This window comes from Mus caroli, chromosome 14 (assembly GCF_900094665.2).
Source record: "Mus caroli chromosome 14, CAROLI_EIJ_v1.1, whole genome shotgun sequence".
NCBI lineage: Eukaryota > Metazoa > Chordata > Mammalia > Rodentia > Muridae > Mus > Mus caroli.
This window is the reverse complement of record NC_034583.1, coordinates 38,581,198-38,593,423: the sequence shown is the minus strand read 5'-3', so window position 1 is coordinate 38,593,423 and position 12,226 is coordinate 38,581,198. Positions and strand designations below refer to the sequence as shown.

The 12,226-nt window shown below is 47.9% G+C and overlaps 1 long non-coding RNA gene across 1 annotated transcript in view; it reads left to right on the top strand.

Annotated features, from left to right (window-relative positions):
• Nucleotides 1-3,026: 3,026 nt before the first annotated feature.
• The window catches only part of LOC110309942, an 11,758-nt gene continuing 2,558 nt past the window's right edge, over nt 3,027-12,226 (top strand). Inside the window, exons 1-2 of the long non-coding RNA XR_002379774.1 lie at nt 3,027-3,131; nt 11,069-11,274. This is a non-coding gene — a long non-coding RNA (uncharacterized LOC110309942). The remainder of the gene's footprint in view (nt 3,132-11,068; nt 11,275-12,226) is intronic.

Genomic DNA, 12,226 nt, shown 5'->3' with positions numbered 1-12,226 from the left:
TAGCCCTGGCTGTCCTGGCACTCACTTTGTAGACCAGGCTGGCCTCGAACTCAGAAATCTGCCTGCCTCTGCCTCCCAAGTGCTGGGACTAAAGGCGTGTGCCACCACGCTCGGCTGCCTGGAATACATTTCTGTCTCTCGTCTTTGCGGCTATGGGGCAGTAAGAATCAGTGTATTCAAGTTGAGGAATTCTGGTCTCATTTTCAGGTTGGCTTTTCATCATCGTAGTTCTGCCCTTGAGTCATCTGCTGTCACTGGTGTGTGTAGTTTGTTGTCTGACTGTGTGTTGTCTCTTTTACCACCTTAATCTCACTTGCCTTAGCTCCCTCCCTTTTCTCCTTCTCTGTGGCAGCCTTGCTCTGTTTAGAATGGCCCCTGCTCCTCCCTACAGCTTTTTTATTCCACTTTAAACCACTGCCTAAGCATTTGCGCACTCTGAAATACTTGCGAAGCCCCTCCCTCGTGAGTCTCTTGGGATCTCCTGACATCCCTTCACGTCACTTTAGGGCAAATTGTTCCTTCACACTCCAAAAACATCTAGGACCTTTCCAAATACTGCGTGTTTCCATGATGCAATCTCTAGACTCTAAGCTCCAAGAAGACATTTCCCATGGTTTATTTATCCCTGGTGTGGCAATGGGAACATAGTAGGAACTCAATATCTGGGAACACAGTAGGAACTCAATATCTGTCAAGTGAATGAACTGGACATTCTAAGACTGAGACTCTGATTTTTTATAAAATGCTGCTAGGACGGCAGATGCTTTAGAGTTGAAAATGTAATATTAAGGCAAGTGTGGTGGCAGACACCCAGCACTTGAGAAACAGAGGCAGGTGGATCTCTGAGTTCAAGGTCAGCCTGGTCTACAGAGCAAGCTCCAGGACAGTCAGGGTTACAAAGAGAAAACCTGTCTCAAAAACCACAACACAACAAACAAACAAAGTAATATTATTTCAATGCTGTCATGAATATTGATGTCTCTTTTGGAAATCATCCAAAGCTGGTCTGTAATAAAATATGCCCCTAGTACCCATGCTTCTATATTGTCTCCTGCCCTACAATCTAGGCTGCCCCAGTGAGTTGAGTTTTTTTTTTTAATTTATTTTATTTTTATATATGTGTCTATGTCCATGTAAGCATGTCACGTGTGCCGTCATCCTCAGAGGCCTCAGAGTTCCAGGTAGTTGTGAGTCACCAGATGTGGGCATTGGGAACTGAATCCAGGTTCTCTCCAGAAGAGCTGCAAGCACTCTTAACTGCAGAGTCATCTCCCCCGGGCAGTTTGCATTTGAACCAACAGCTTGGGAGGGTGGGGTGGGTGGGGTGAGAGTGGAGGTGGGGATGGGATGACAAATGGATGATTTCCAAGCAGGGGTCCTCAGAGGTCACAGAGCTTCTGCTGGAATTTCTTGGAATGCTTGCTCCTGGGACACTCCCCTTGGGAACTTAGCAATGAGCAGTGGTCCTCAGGTCTTAGGAAGAGGCCAGGTGTGGGCCACTTACAGACCCCTGCTGACCTGAGCAGCAATCCCATCCCATGATGTTCCCTATTGAGAACTGTACTGCTGAGCCCATTCAACTCCACAGGACTATGGGGGATAAGGACAAAATAGTATTTTGAGCCAAGAGGGTTCACAGCATTTGTCAAGCGTCACCAGACAGCCAGAAGACCTTTGAAGTGTAGAAAACAAAACGAAACAAACTAACAAAAACGTTATTGCCAACAATTCTTTAAGTTCTTGTCCAATCAACCTTGGACATGCTGCCTGGTCTCACAAACAACCTGCTTGAACTCAAGCACCAGGGACTGCTTCTCAATCTCCACTTTTCTTTAGTTATATACTATTGATGATTTTACATATTTATGTTTAAAAGTCTTTAGGACCTCTAACAAGCTTATACACATCAAATCCTCACACGGTGGGCGGCAAGTACACGGAGTGGGGGAGGGCAGTGTGGACTCCTTTCAGCTGTAGCTGATGTGGTTTTACTTCAGTAGAATAATATTTCAGAATAGATTTCTTTTTGGTCCGTCCTATGAAATAGCTATTTTTCAGGAAGTGGTCTGCAGCACATTTTAGTTAGTAACTGTGCTGGCTAGGTTTCTGTTAATCTGACACAAGCGAGAGTCATTTGGGAAGAGAGAGCCTCAGTTGAGAAAATGTCTGAATCTGGTTGACTTATGGGCAAGCCTGTGGTGTTTTTTTTGTGAGGGATTATTGATGGGGGAGGACCCAGATCAATGAGCAGTGTTATTCCTGCGGCCGTGGCCCTGGCTTCTATAAGAAAGCAGGCTGAGCAAGCCAGTGAGTGAGTGCCTCCACGGCCTCTGCTTCACCTCCTGCTTCCAGGTTCCTGTCGTGAGCTTCTGCCCTGACTTCCCTCTTCCCTAAGTTGCTTTTGGTCATGGCGTTTTATTCCAGGAATAGAAGCTCTAAGACAGTACCATTGATTTTGTTTCTATTGGATGCATCTTTGCTTTTACAGTAAATTGTAATTACATACAGTAAAAATCATGCTTATTTGTACACCACTATGCAAATTTGGGCTGTTGCAGACAGCGATTACAGCCTCAGCCAAGCAAACAGCAGTTCCATCACCCCTTCAGAATTCTTTTCTGCCCTTTGTATAAAATCAAGCATCTCTCCACTTTAAGCAATCTTGGGCTTTTTTTTATAACTTACTCAAGGAGAAATTCTTATGGAATTCACCATTTTTTTTTCAGGTAAATAGTTCAGTGGTATTTAGTTCACTCACTCGGGGCCACCACCATCTCTGGTTCTTCCTGACATCTTCCTACTATGCCAATGCAAAACTCCTTGCAGCCTTCTTGCCTATCCCTGCTCCCACGATCCTTTGCAACTGTAGACCGGTTTGTATCCTGGCTGTGTTGATGTATCTATTTGGAATATTTCAGATAATGGGATCATACAATATTCTACCCTTTGTGCATCATCTAATGGAGTGTTCTGGAAGTTCACAAAGGTGGTCTGACTCAGCCGTTCAACCTTTCTCACAGGTAAACACGGTGAGGCCCCAACAAGCTGCCTGGAGTCCTGATGCTGCACATCACAGCAGAGTGGATACTTTCCTGTCCGGAGGAAGGGCTTGCAAAAGAGCCAATGGAAAAGTAAGAGCAAGCGGGCATGAAGGGGCTTCATAATCAGAGGCCAGCTGTGGCGAGTGTGCATGCAATATGTGGCGAAGGCAGATGTGGCTTCAGCCTCTCATTTGACCCCTGCCTGAGGACTTTAAGCTGAGGATGCCAGCAGGTACCATGTAAAAACATATTTTGTTCAGCTCAGTGTCTTAGCCCTTTTAAAGATGCGTTAGTTAACGTTGATGCAAATGGCGCTTGCTAGGAATTGATAGCCCTGATGTGGCCTGCAATGTTGTTTCCCATGGCTTCCTTTCTCATTCCTACCTTGCACACCATGACGCTTCCAGATCGCTAACCCAGTGATTTTTCTCACTTTCAGAGCTTTGGCATGTGCTTAGGGCCCATCAGTGTCTGTAAGGTTATGGGGTCTCCCGTCTGCTCTACCACAAGGCTCAACCACTCGGGGAGGCAGGACACAGGAAGTTGACCACATTTACCCCACGCCATCCCCGGGCCTGGGACACAACTCCTGGGGTGGGGAAGCACAGTCTGAGGCATGGGACAGCCAGAGCTAGTTTAGGGGTTCCCCGGCCTGTGGTGAGGCTGGGATGTCTGGTTCTCAGGCTCTTGGACACCCAGGCGCCACTAGGAGCAGAGGAAGAGCTGAGAATGGAGTAGGGGCCTACAGGCTGGATGTGGCTCAGGACCCTGGGGCAGGGAGAGCTCTAGCTGGTCCCAAGGGGTAGTTTTTGACTTGATGGGCAGCAGTCTTGGGCTTGGTGGCAGCTGTGGCTGGGAGCACAAAGAGGCCTTCTAGGGGAGACTAGATGGTGGCTCTGTAGGCAAAGGTCTTTGGATCCTGATGAAAAGAGGCAGTCTATGTTTTTAAGGCGTTTATTGTCATTTCAGAAAGTGAATGAGTAAAACCATACCCTATTTCTCAGGGTGGGCCTGAGGTTAAATGCCTTTTGCAGGGAGGAGTGTCTGGGAAGGAGAGTGTATTGGCTAAGTCCTCCAGGCCTTTAGTTACGTCACTAAAATGGAGCTGTCTTGAGCCTATGTGACTACAGGTCATATCCTCTACCTGTGGGAGCTTGAGGTGTTGCCGTTATGTGACTGATGGCCACCAATGTGTGGGGGGCTGAGGCTAGTGACAGGAGCCTAGTGCCCAGGAACCAGGAGAAGCGCCTACCATCCCTTCAGGATCACCAGGTTTTCGAGCCTTAGCTCAATGGGGAACAAGTCAACCTATCACAGACCCACACGTGTCTACTTTACTTAGGTATTCCTGGCTTTGACCTGCGGGATGTCTTTCTGAGAACTGACCTCCTTGCTAGTCTTGTGCTTAGCCTTCCCCTTGACCACTCTCATCTTGGGTGCCTCCCCATTGCCAGACGCCCTTTTGTATTCATTGCGCAGAAGCTCATAGCCCTGGGAACGAAGCTGAATGTCTGGTTCTCCAGCACCAAGACTAAATAAAGCAAGACTCACATCAAGTATGTCCAACAGAAACACGTGGAATCAGAGGACAGGAAAACTTCCTCTCATGTCACCATGTCTTTCCTGGGAGCACCCAAACCCCACCAGGCACAGAGGATCCCCAGTGCTCCATGGCAGTGACCTCACATTGGTTTGAGGTGCTAGATTCTAGTTCTCAGATGTCAAACCTTCTATTATAATAAAGGAGAAAGATATTTTCTTCCAAAATAAGTTGTAGGTTTTTTTTCCCTGATGTGAAAAATCTGTTTGTGGCTGTATCATTGCAGTTGAAGTAGCTGGAACCCTTTTCTTTTTTTCTTTTTTTTGGTTTTTCGAGACAGGGTTTCTCTTTATAGCTCTGGCTGTCCTGGCGCTCACTTTGTAGACCAAGCTGGCCTCGAACTTAGAAATCCGCCTGCCTCTGCCTCCCGAGTGCTGGGATTAAAGGCGTGCGCCACCACGCCCGGCTGGAACCCTTTTCATTGGGGCATTCTACACTGTGTCAGAACCTGTGTCCTCTCTGAGCTGGCACTGAACCAACCAACCAATAGGGGGCACTGCAGGCCCCTTCAGTCCAGACAGAACAAACTTGAGGACACAAAAGTGATATGATATTTCAAAGGCCACCACAGCAGGCTAGCGTTAGGAAAAGGGAATCCAGTAATATATTCATTTAATTACGTTTCCTGCAATGTTGGGACATGGACCACATGCTACACAAGTGCTTACTACTGAGATATATCTCAGCACGGTTTCTTCTCCCTCCCCTCCCTTCCTCTCCTGTCCAATGCCCATCTTCACCCCCTACACCCCCATCTGTATTTTTAGCACCCCAAGACAGAAGATGTTGAATCTTGTTTATATTTTAATCGCACAAACAAACCTTTTAATTTTTCTTCCTTTATATATTTCCCGCCAGGTTCCAGGAACACAGAACTGGCTTGCCACGGTGGAATGTGGCTGACGGTCATTTGTCAGTCATACTGTTAATAAATCCAGTTCCAGGCTGGGTTTAATAGTAAGCTGCAATCTAGACTTTCACCTTTAGAGGGCACTCCTGTCTTAATAATAGCATAACCACTGGCCCCAGACAAGAAACCAGAAACCCTTTTTCTTCCTCTGCAGTTAGGAGACCCTGTACCCCTTTACAGACAGACAAGAAAGTCATTGTTTCAGATTGCTTGTTCCCTAGTAACAAAGTTATCTTGTAATTTGTAACCTTTGGTTACAGTTCTGTTCAAAGTGGGAAAGCTGAGCTGCTAGAACGAGCTCTCTGGAATCTCTTGCCTTGCCCTTGGTGGCAATGACTTGCATGCTGGGAGCTACAAGGGGCCATTCAAAAATGGCAGAAGGAAGCAGCCATTCCTTCTCTGAGAGCCTCCATTGAGAATGCTTTTCCCGCTTCTCCTGCACCTCCCAGGGTCTTAGGGGACCTGCTTTCTTCCTCCGCTTTAACCTCACCCCCTCTCCCTTCCTGTTGGAGACAAGCTAGGAACAGCAAATCTGCCCTGCCCTGCACTGGCTCCCTTCAGCTCCCTTGCACCTTCCTGGGCTGGCTGGCTCCCTTTGGTCCCTTAGTCTTCAGTATCAGAGAAGCCGCTCAGAAGAGCTGGACTCTTTCTCTCTCTCTCTTTTTTTCCTTTTCTTTTTTGTCTATCCCATCTGAATAGGTTTCTCCACAGCCAGACATTTTTAATTAACAAAAAAATCAAATTATGGTATAATTTCACATATCATGAAACCCACCATTTGAAAATGTCTAACTTAATTAGCTTATTGACAGTATTGCAAACCATCGCCAACCCTCTGAAGTAACCCCATGGCATTAAGAAGTCACTTGTGGGTGGTAAGACGACCAGTGAAGACAATTGCCAAGGGGCCTGGTGACTTTCTGGGATGCACACAGTAGAAGGAGAGAGCTTGACCTTTTGCAAGCTCTCCCCCCTCCTCCGAGTGTGCACTGGGGCATGCAGGGATCCACTGCCCTCCACCATAGAAACAAGTAATTGTAAAAGTTGACAGAGAAGCCATTTCCCTCCGCCATTCTTCCTAGTCCGTCATCCCCAGGGCTATGTCCCGTGTCTGCGTTTACCTGCTCTCCACAATTCATTCTCTCTTCTCTTTAATTCTTCAGGCCAGAAACAAAGTTTGATATTTTTCTGGCGTGGGCATTTATGTATCACTTTTTCTCTGAATCCATGAGTAACATGTGGAGTCCCCTCACAGCCTGCCTGGCAATAAAATTCGAGGGCCTTGTAACATAAGGAAGTAATCAGCGAGGGACGTGACCACTGGGGAGCTACTGTAGAAGAGACCAGCCTGTAGGTGGGGTCTGAGATCCCCGCTTCAGTCCACAGAGAGAACATCTTCCTATCCACCGCACTGCCAGCTCCCTGGGACTCAGGTCTCCCCCATGATGTTTCTGCTATTTACTTGCAACCCACAGAGGCTAAGTGCAAAGCGTTGCACATGCTTCCAGAAGACTCTCTGAGGGCTGGGTTAGGACGTAGCAGTAAGTAGAAACAGGATTCTCAGAGAAGCCTCATTCCCAGGCACAACTCGAGCCCCACTTGTGTCTCTCCACAGGGTCTGGTAGACCCTCTGATCGTTTCTATGATTGCATCCATTTTTACAGACATCAAACGCAGGGGGTTGGTGGATTTGACTCAGCGGTTTGACTGGGGTGCTGACAGGCCAGCCTTGCTCTCAACCGCTGCTCCCGTGCAGCCTCTCAGACTCAGTCACACACGAGCACAAAGCCACGATGCAATGTTTACACATGACATCTGCAGCCGCATTATCTCTCCTACTAAAATGGCTCACAACGGCATCATAAACAAAGAAGTATGTTCCTATCCCCACAGCTGCTGTGCACTGGGTAAAGTGTCCACCAGAGGTCCAGATATTCCTGGGTTAGAGACTTGGCCTCTGGGTGGCACTAGTAGGAGGTGATGGGACCTTCAGGGAACGAGGGTCTAAGTCTTTAAGCTCTTGGTGGCAATGACTTGCATGCTGGGAGCTGTAAGGGGTCATTCAAAAACAGGGAAGGAAGTAGGCACTCCTTCCCTAAGAGCCTCCATTAAGAATGCATTTCCCACTTCTCCTGCACCTACCCCGGTCCTAGTGGATCTAATTTTGTCCTCCGCTTTAGCCTTTCTTATTGAGAAGTACATCTCTCTTTATTTTTTTTTTTAGATTCCTTTTTTTTTGTTGATTTTTTTCATTTTTTTTGTTTTTGATTTTTTAAAAAGATTTATTTATTTATTATACATGTAAGTACATTGTAGCTATCTTCAGACATTCCAGAAGAGGCCATCAGATCTCATTACGGATGGTTGTGAGCCACCATGTGGTTGCTGGGATTTGAACTCAGGACCTTAGGAAGAGCAGTCCGTGTTCTTAGCCACTGAGACATCTCTCCAGCCCTGAGAAGTACATCTCATTGAGGCTGTACTTTTGAAGATAATATAGAACCCTGGTGTATTAATTAGGGTTTTACTGCTGTGAACAGACACCATGACCAAGGCAAGTCTTATATAAACAACATTTAATTGGGGCTGGCTTACAGGTTCAGAGGTTCAGTCCATTATCATCAAGGTAGGAGCATGGCAGTATCCAGGCAGGCATGGTGCAGGAGGAGCTGAGAGTTCTACGTCTTCATCCAAAGGCTGCTGGTGGAATACTGACTTCCAGGCAACTGGGGTGAGTGTCTTAAGCCCACACCCACAGTGACACACCTACTCCAACTAGATCACACCTATTCCAATAAGGCCACACCTCCAAATGGTGTGCCACTCCCTGGTCCAAGAGTATATAAACCACTACACCTGGTCAGACCTCTTTAAAAAGTTATTCTCTCTCTCTCTCTCTCTCTCTCTCTCTCTCTCTCTCTCTCTCTCTCTCTCGCTGTATGTGTGTGTGTGTCAGAAGACAACCTGCTGGAGTCAGTTTTCTTGTCATATGAGTCCCAGTAGTCAGACTCAGGTCATCAGGCTTGAGGCCAAGTGCCCTTACCCACAGGAGTCTCTTCCTGGCCCAAGCCGACCTCTTTCTGTGTGTTTCTCATCTCCTGATATAAGCTGCTTGCTTGACCATGGCCGCAGTGTGTTGCTCTTCCCAGAGGCCCCAAACAATGAAGTCACTTGATTTTGATGAATAAACCGGCAAAGAAAGGTTTTTTTTTTGTTTGTTTGTTTGTTTTTTTTTGTTAAACACGGGAAGTGACCACCAGGGTGTCCTTGGAAGTGGAGTGACTGGGTGATGTTGGGAAGAACTCCCATCTGATTGTACCTTCATGCTTCACAAGAAAGTGGGCCTTGGAAGGAGGTCGACCCCAGGAGAATGCGCTCTTCACAGCTTAGGCACATGTTTTAATCAAGCTCTCCCCCCCCGCCCCCCAGGGTCAGAACTAGGAGAACGGACACATAGATAAATGGAGATGAATTGTAAGGTATCGGCTCACACATCATGGAGACTGGGGAATCCAGACCTTCTGAGTTGTCCCACTGGAGACAGGGAGAGAGCCAGGGCTGCCACTCATGTCTGAAGGACCTAGGATGCAGAGTTCCTCCAGTGAAGAGAGGCCAGCCTTTTGTTCTATGCAGACTTCCCATTCCAATCGGACAAGGGCCACTTAGGTCACAGAAGCCCATTGGCTTGATTCAAACTCCACAACTTTGAGTACAAATTTCCTTCCCGAATGCTTTCTGGAACAGCTATCTGGAATTGTGTTTGACTCTGGGTCTGGGTTTTGTGGCCCAGCCATCAAAGTCAGGACTCAGTGTGCCAGCCTAGTTGCCCAGGACCTGGGATGGGTTGCTAGGAGGACAATGTTGTTGGGTAAGTGTCAGAGATCCCTGCCCCTACATGTGGGAGTCCAGCTTGAGCTACTCATCAAGAGCTACTGAAGGCTTGCTGTGGAGGGCTTGCTGGGCAGACTCCTTGAGGTTTACATAGAGAACAAGGACTTGGCATACACCCATCTTTAGGACGGTGGGTCTGAGAATGGTTAGTTTCCTCGCTTTCTATCTGAGTGGCAGGGGACTAGTCACCCCCCACCCCCCCAACCTCCCAAGAAAGACAGCTGCTGCCATCCGACCCTAGTCATTCCTCCCTGGCATTCTCTTGACATCGTTGACTATTTACTGCGGTCGGGCTCTATGGGCTGGGGACATGCCAACTAGTCAATAGCCATATGTGGAAGGGAAGAGAAGCAGGAGGAGAAATGGACGCTGCCGTGGCTAGTTGTGTGCATGGGACACTGGTGCCTCGGGTCATGAAGTTAGGTGGCCAGAAAGGCTTTTCCAGTAAAAAAGAAAGAGAAATTCCCAGTAAAGCAAAGTCTGAAGTTCTCAGATCCCTGTGAATTCCAGGCAGAAGGACAGGAACTGCCAGCCCCAGCCGGGGCACCTGAGACTTAGAGGAAGAGGCCTTGTGGGAGGTGCAATGAGAGAAGCCCCAGGACAAGAGGGAAGAGAGGGATGGGGCCTCCAAACGCACGGTGAGGGCCCAGGCATCTACTGTGAGAGGCTTGGAGTCCCGCCACCAGAGGGTTTGTGAAGAGCAGTAATGAAGTCTGACCACTGTGCCGGGAACAGGTTGTGTGGGAGAGGAGGAGGAGGCAGAAGCAGACACACAAACACCCCAGCACGGGAGAGAACAGTGAGGGCGAATGGGCCCAGCACAGTGGTGGGGACTGGCCAGGATCCCAGCATCTGCTCCAGGGTCTGCTCTGAAGGCCGAGAGACAAGGTTTGCTGCATGCAGGGTGGACTTTATGAAGTTCATGTGTGTGCATGTGTGTGCTGATCACAGGAGTGGTGTGTGTGTGTGTGTGTGTGTGTGTGTGTGTATGTGTGTGTGTGTTGGGGGTAACATTCCCATGCTAGTCTAGCCCCCTCCTGCATGATGCTCTTGATGGCTTTAGGTCTGCTGTCCTCAGTGAGGCTGTCCGAGGACTAGATATCCTGGGGCTGTTCAGGGTGTGTCTCTGTTGAGTCCTTTTCTCTTTGTTTCTTTTCCTTATTATGATTTTTGGATTCTTTTAAGAGTTATTATTTCTCTCTAATTATGTATATGTGTGTAGGTACATGCATGTGAATGCAGTTGCCCACAAGGCCCGAGGCGTCCAGTTGTAAGCTGCCTGATATGGGTACTAGGAACCCACTCAGGTACAGCCCTTGTCTCCAGTTGGGTCTGCACAGGAGAAAAGTCCCTTCCCAGGGCACCGGCTGATTCCACCCCTGGGGTGGAATGTGGGTTTGCCTGCCTCGTGTGTGCACTGCAGACATCAAGGCCCAGTGGCCACTCAAAGGAAGTGACCTCATAAATGTGCCTCCCAAGCCACACAGGATGGGTCGGGGTGCGACGTTGGGCCACTCGCTCTGGTTTACAGAAAATTCAACAGCTTGTGGCCTGCAGATCCTCAGGATAAATAGCTGGAAAAGCCTGACCCTGGCAACCTCATTTCTCATTCCTTTCTTGTTACAGGTAATAGAGCTGAAAATGTGGTTTTAATTATGGCGCTAATGAAAACTGAAAATCCAGACAGACACTTGACGAACTCTGCTGCGCGTTATATTACATTTGTGCTAACTACAAAGTACCCAGCTGGATGTAACATTATCCCCTCCCGAGCATCCGCCTGACTGAAGCTGTATAATTGATGTGGACTTTGGCAGGAGGTCAGCTTAAAGGTATTTTTTTTTATTTTAAAGATTTAAAAAAATATATCTTTAACGGTATTTTGGGGGGAAAGGAATACGTTTATTACCTGAGGTGGGAGAACATTTTCTCTGGGTTGTCCGGCTCCTTAGCCTATCCCATAGGTTGTGATCCTTCCTCAGCCTTTCCTCCAGGAGAAACCCCCGAGCCAGGAGGGAGATAAGAGACCCATTTTTAACTTGGTCAGTGGCCAGTGGTCCTGCCAGGAAAACCAGCATTTTACCACACAGACTCCATTCTTTCAGGAGCATGTGTCCTTAGTCTGAGCTGGTACACCGTGGCCACTGGTCTCCATGAAGGCCACCTCCTTGCAGTCCTTAGCTGCTAGCTCAAGGCTGCCCCAGGCCACTGGAATCTCCTTAGATATAGACTTGCCCAAGGTGACTCAGGATACCTGGGACAACCTGACTCCCCCAGATAAACAACAAACATATAAGCATTTTCATATGTGCAAGTATGTTGGTATACGTGTACATAGTGCACGTGTGTGTATGGTGGGAAGACCAGAGATTGACACTGGGTGTCCTTCCTCAGTCACTCTTCATCTAAGTTTTTGAGACAGACTCTCTCACTGAACCCGGAGTTTACCAATTGGCTGGATTGGGAACCTCAGGACCACTATGTCTGCCTCTCCAGTGCTGGGATTAAGGGCTCATAGTATCATGCCAGGCTGTTTATGCAGATTCTGGGGGATCTGATCTCAGCGTCTTACACGTGCAGAGCAAGCATCTTACTGAGTCATTTTCCCTGGCCTTAAACAGTTTAAAGTACAATCTATCTCTCTGAGGAAGATTTGATACAGGACCCACTGTGGGTGCCCAATTCTTGGGTGGTTAACTTTTCTCTTCTCTTCTCTTCTCTTCTCTTCTCTTCTCTTCTCTTCTCTTCTCTTCTCTTCTCTTCTCTTCTCTTCTCTTCTCTTCT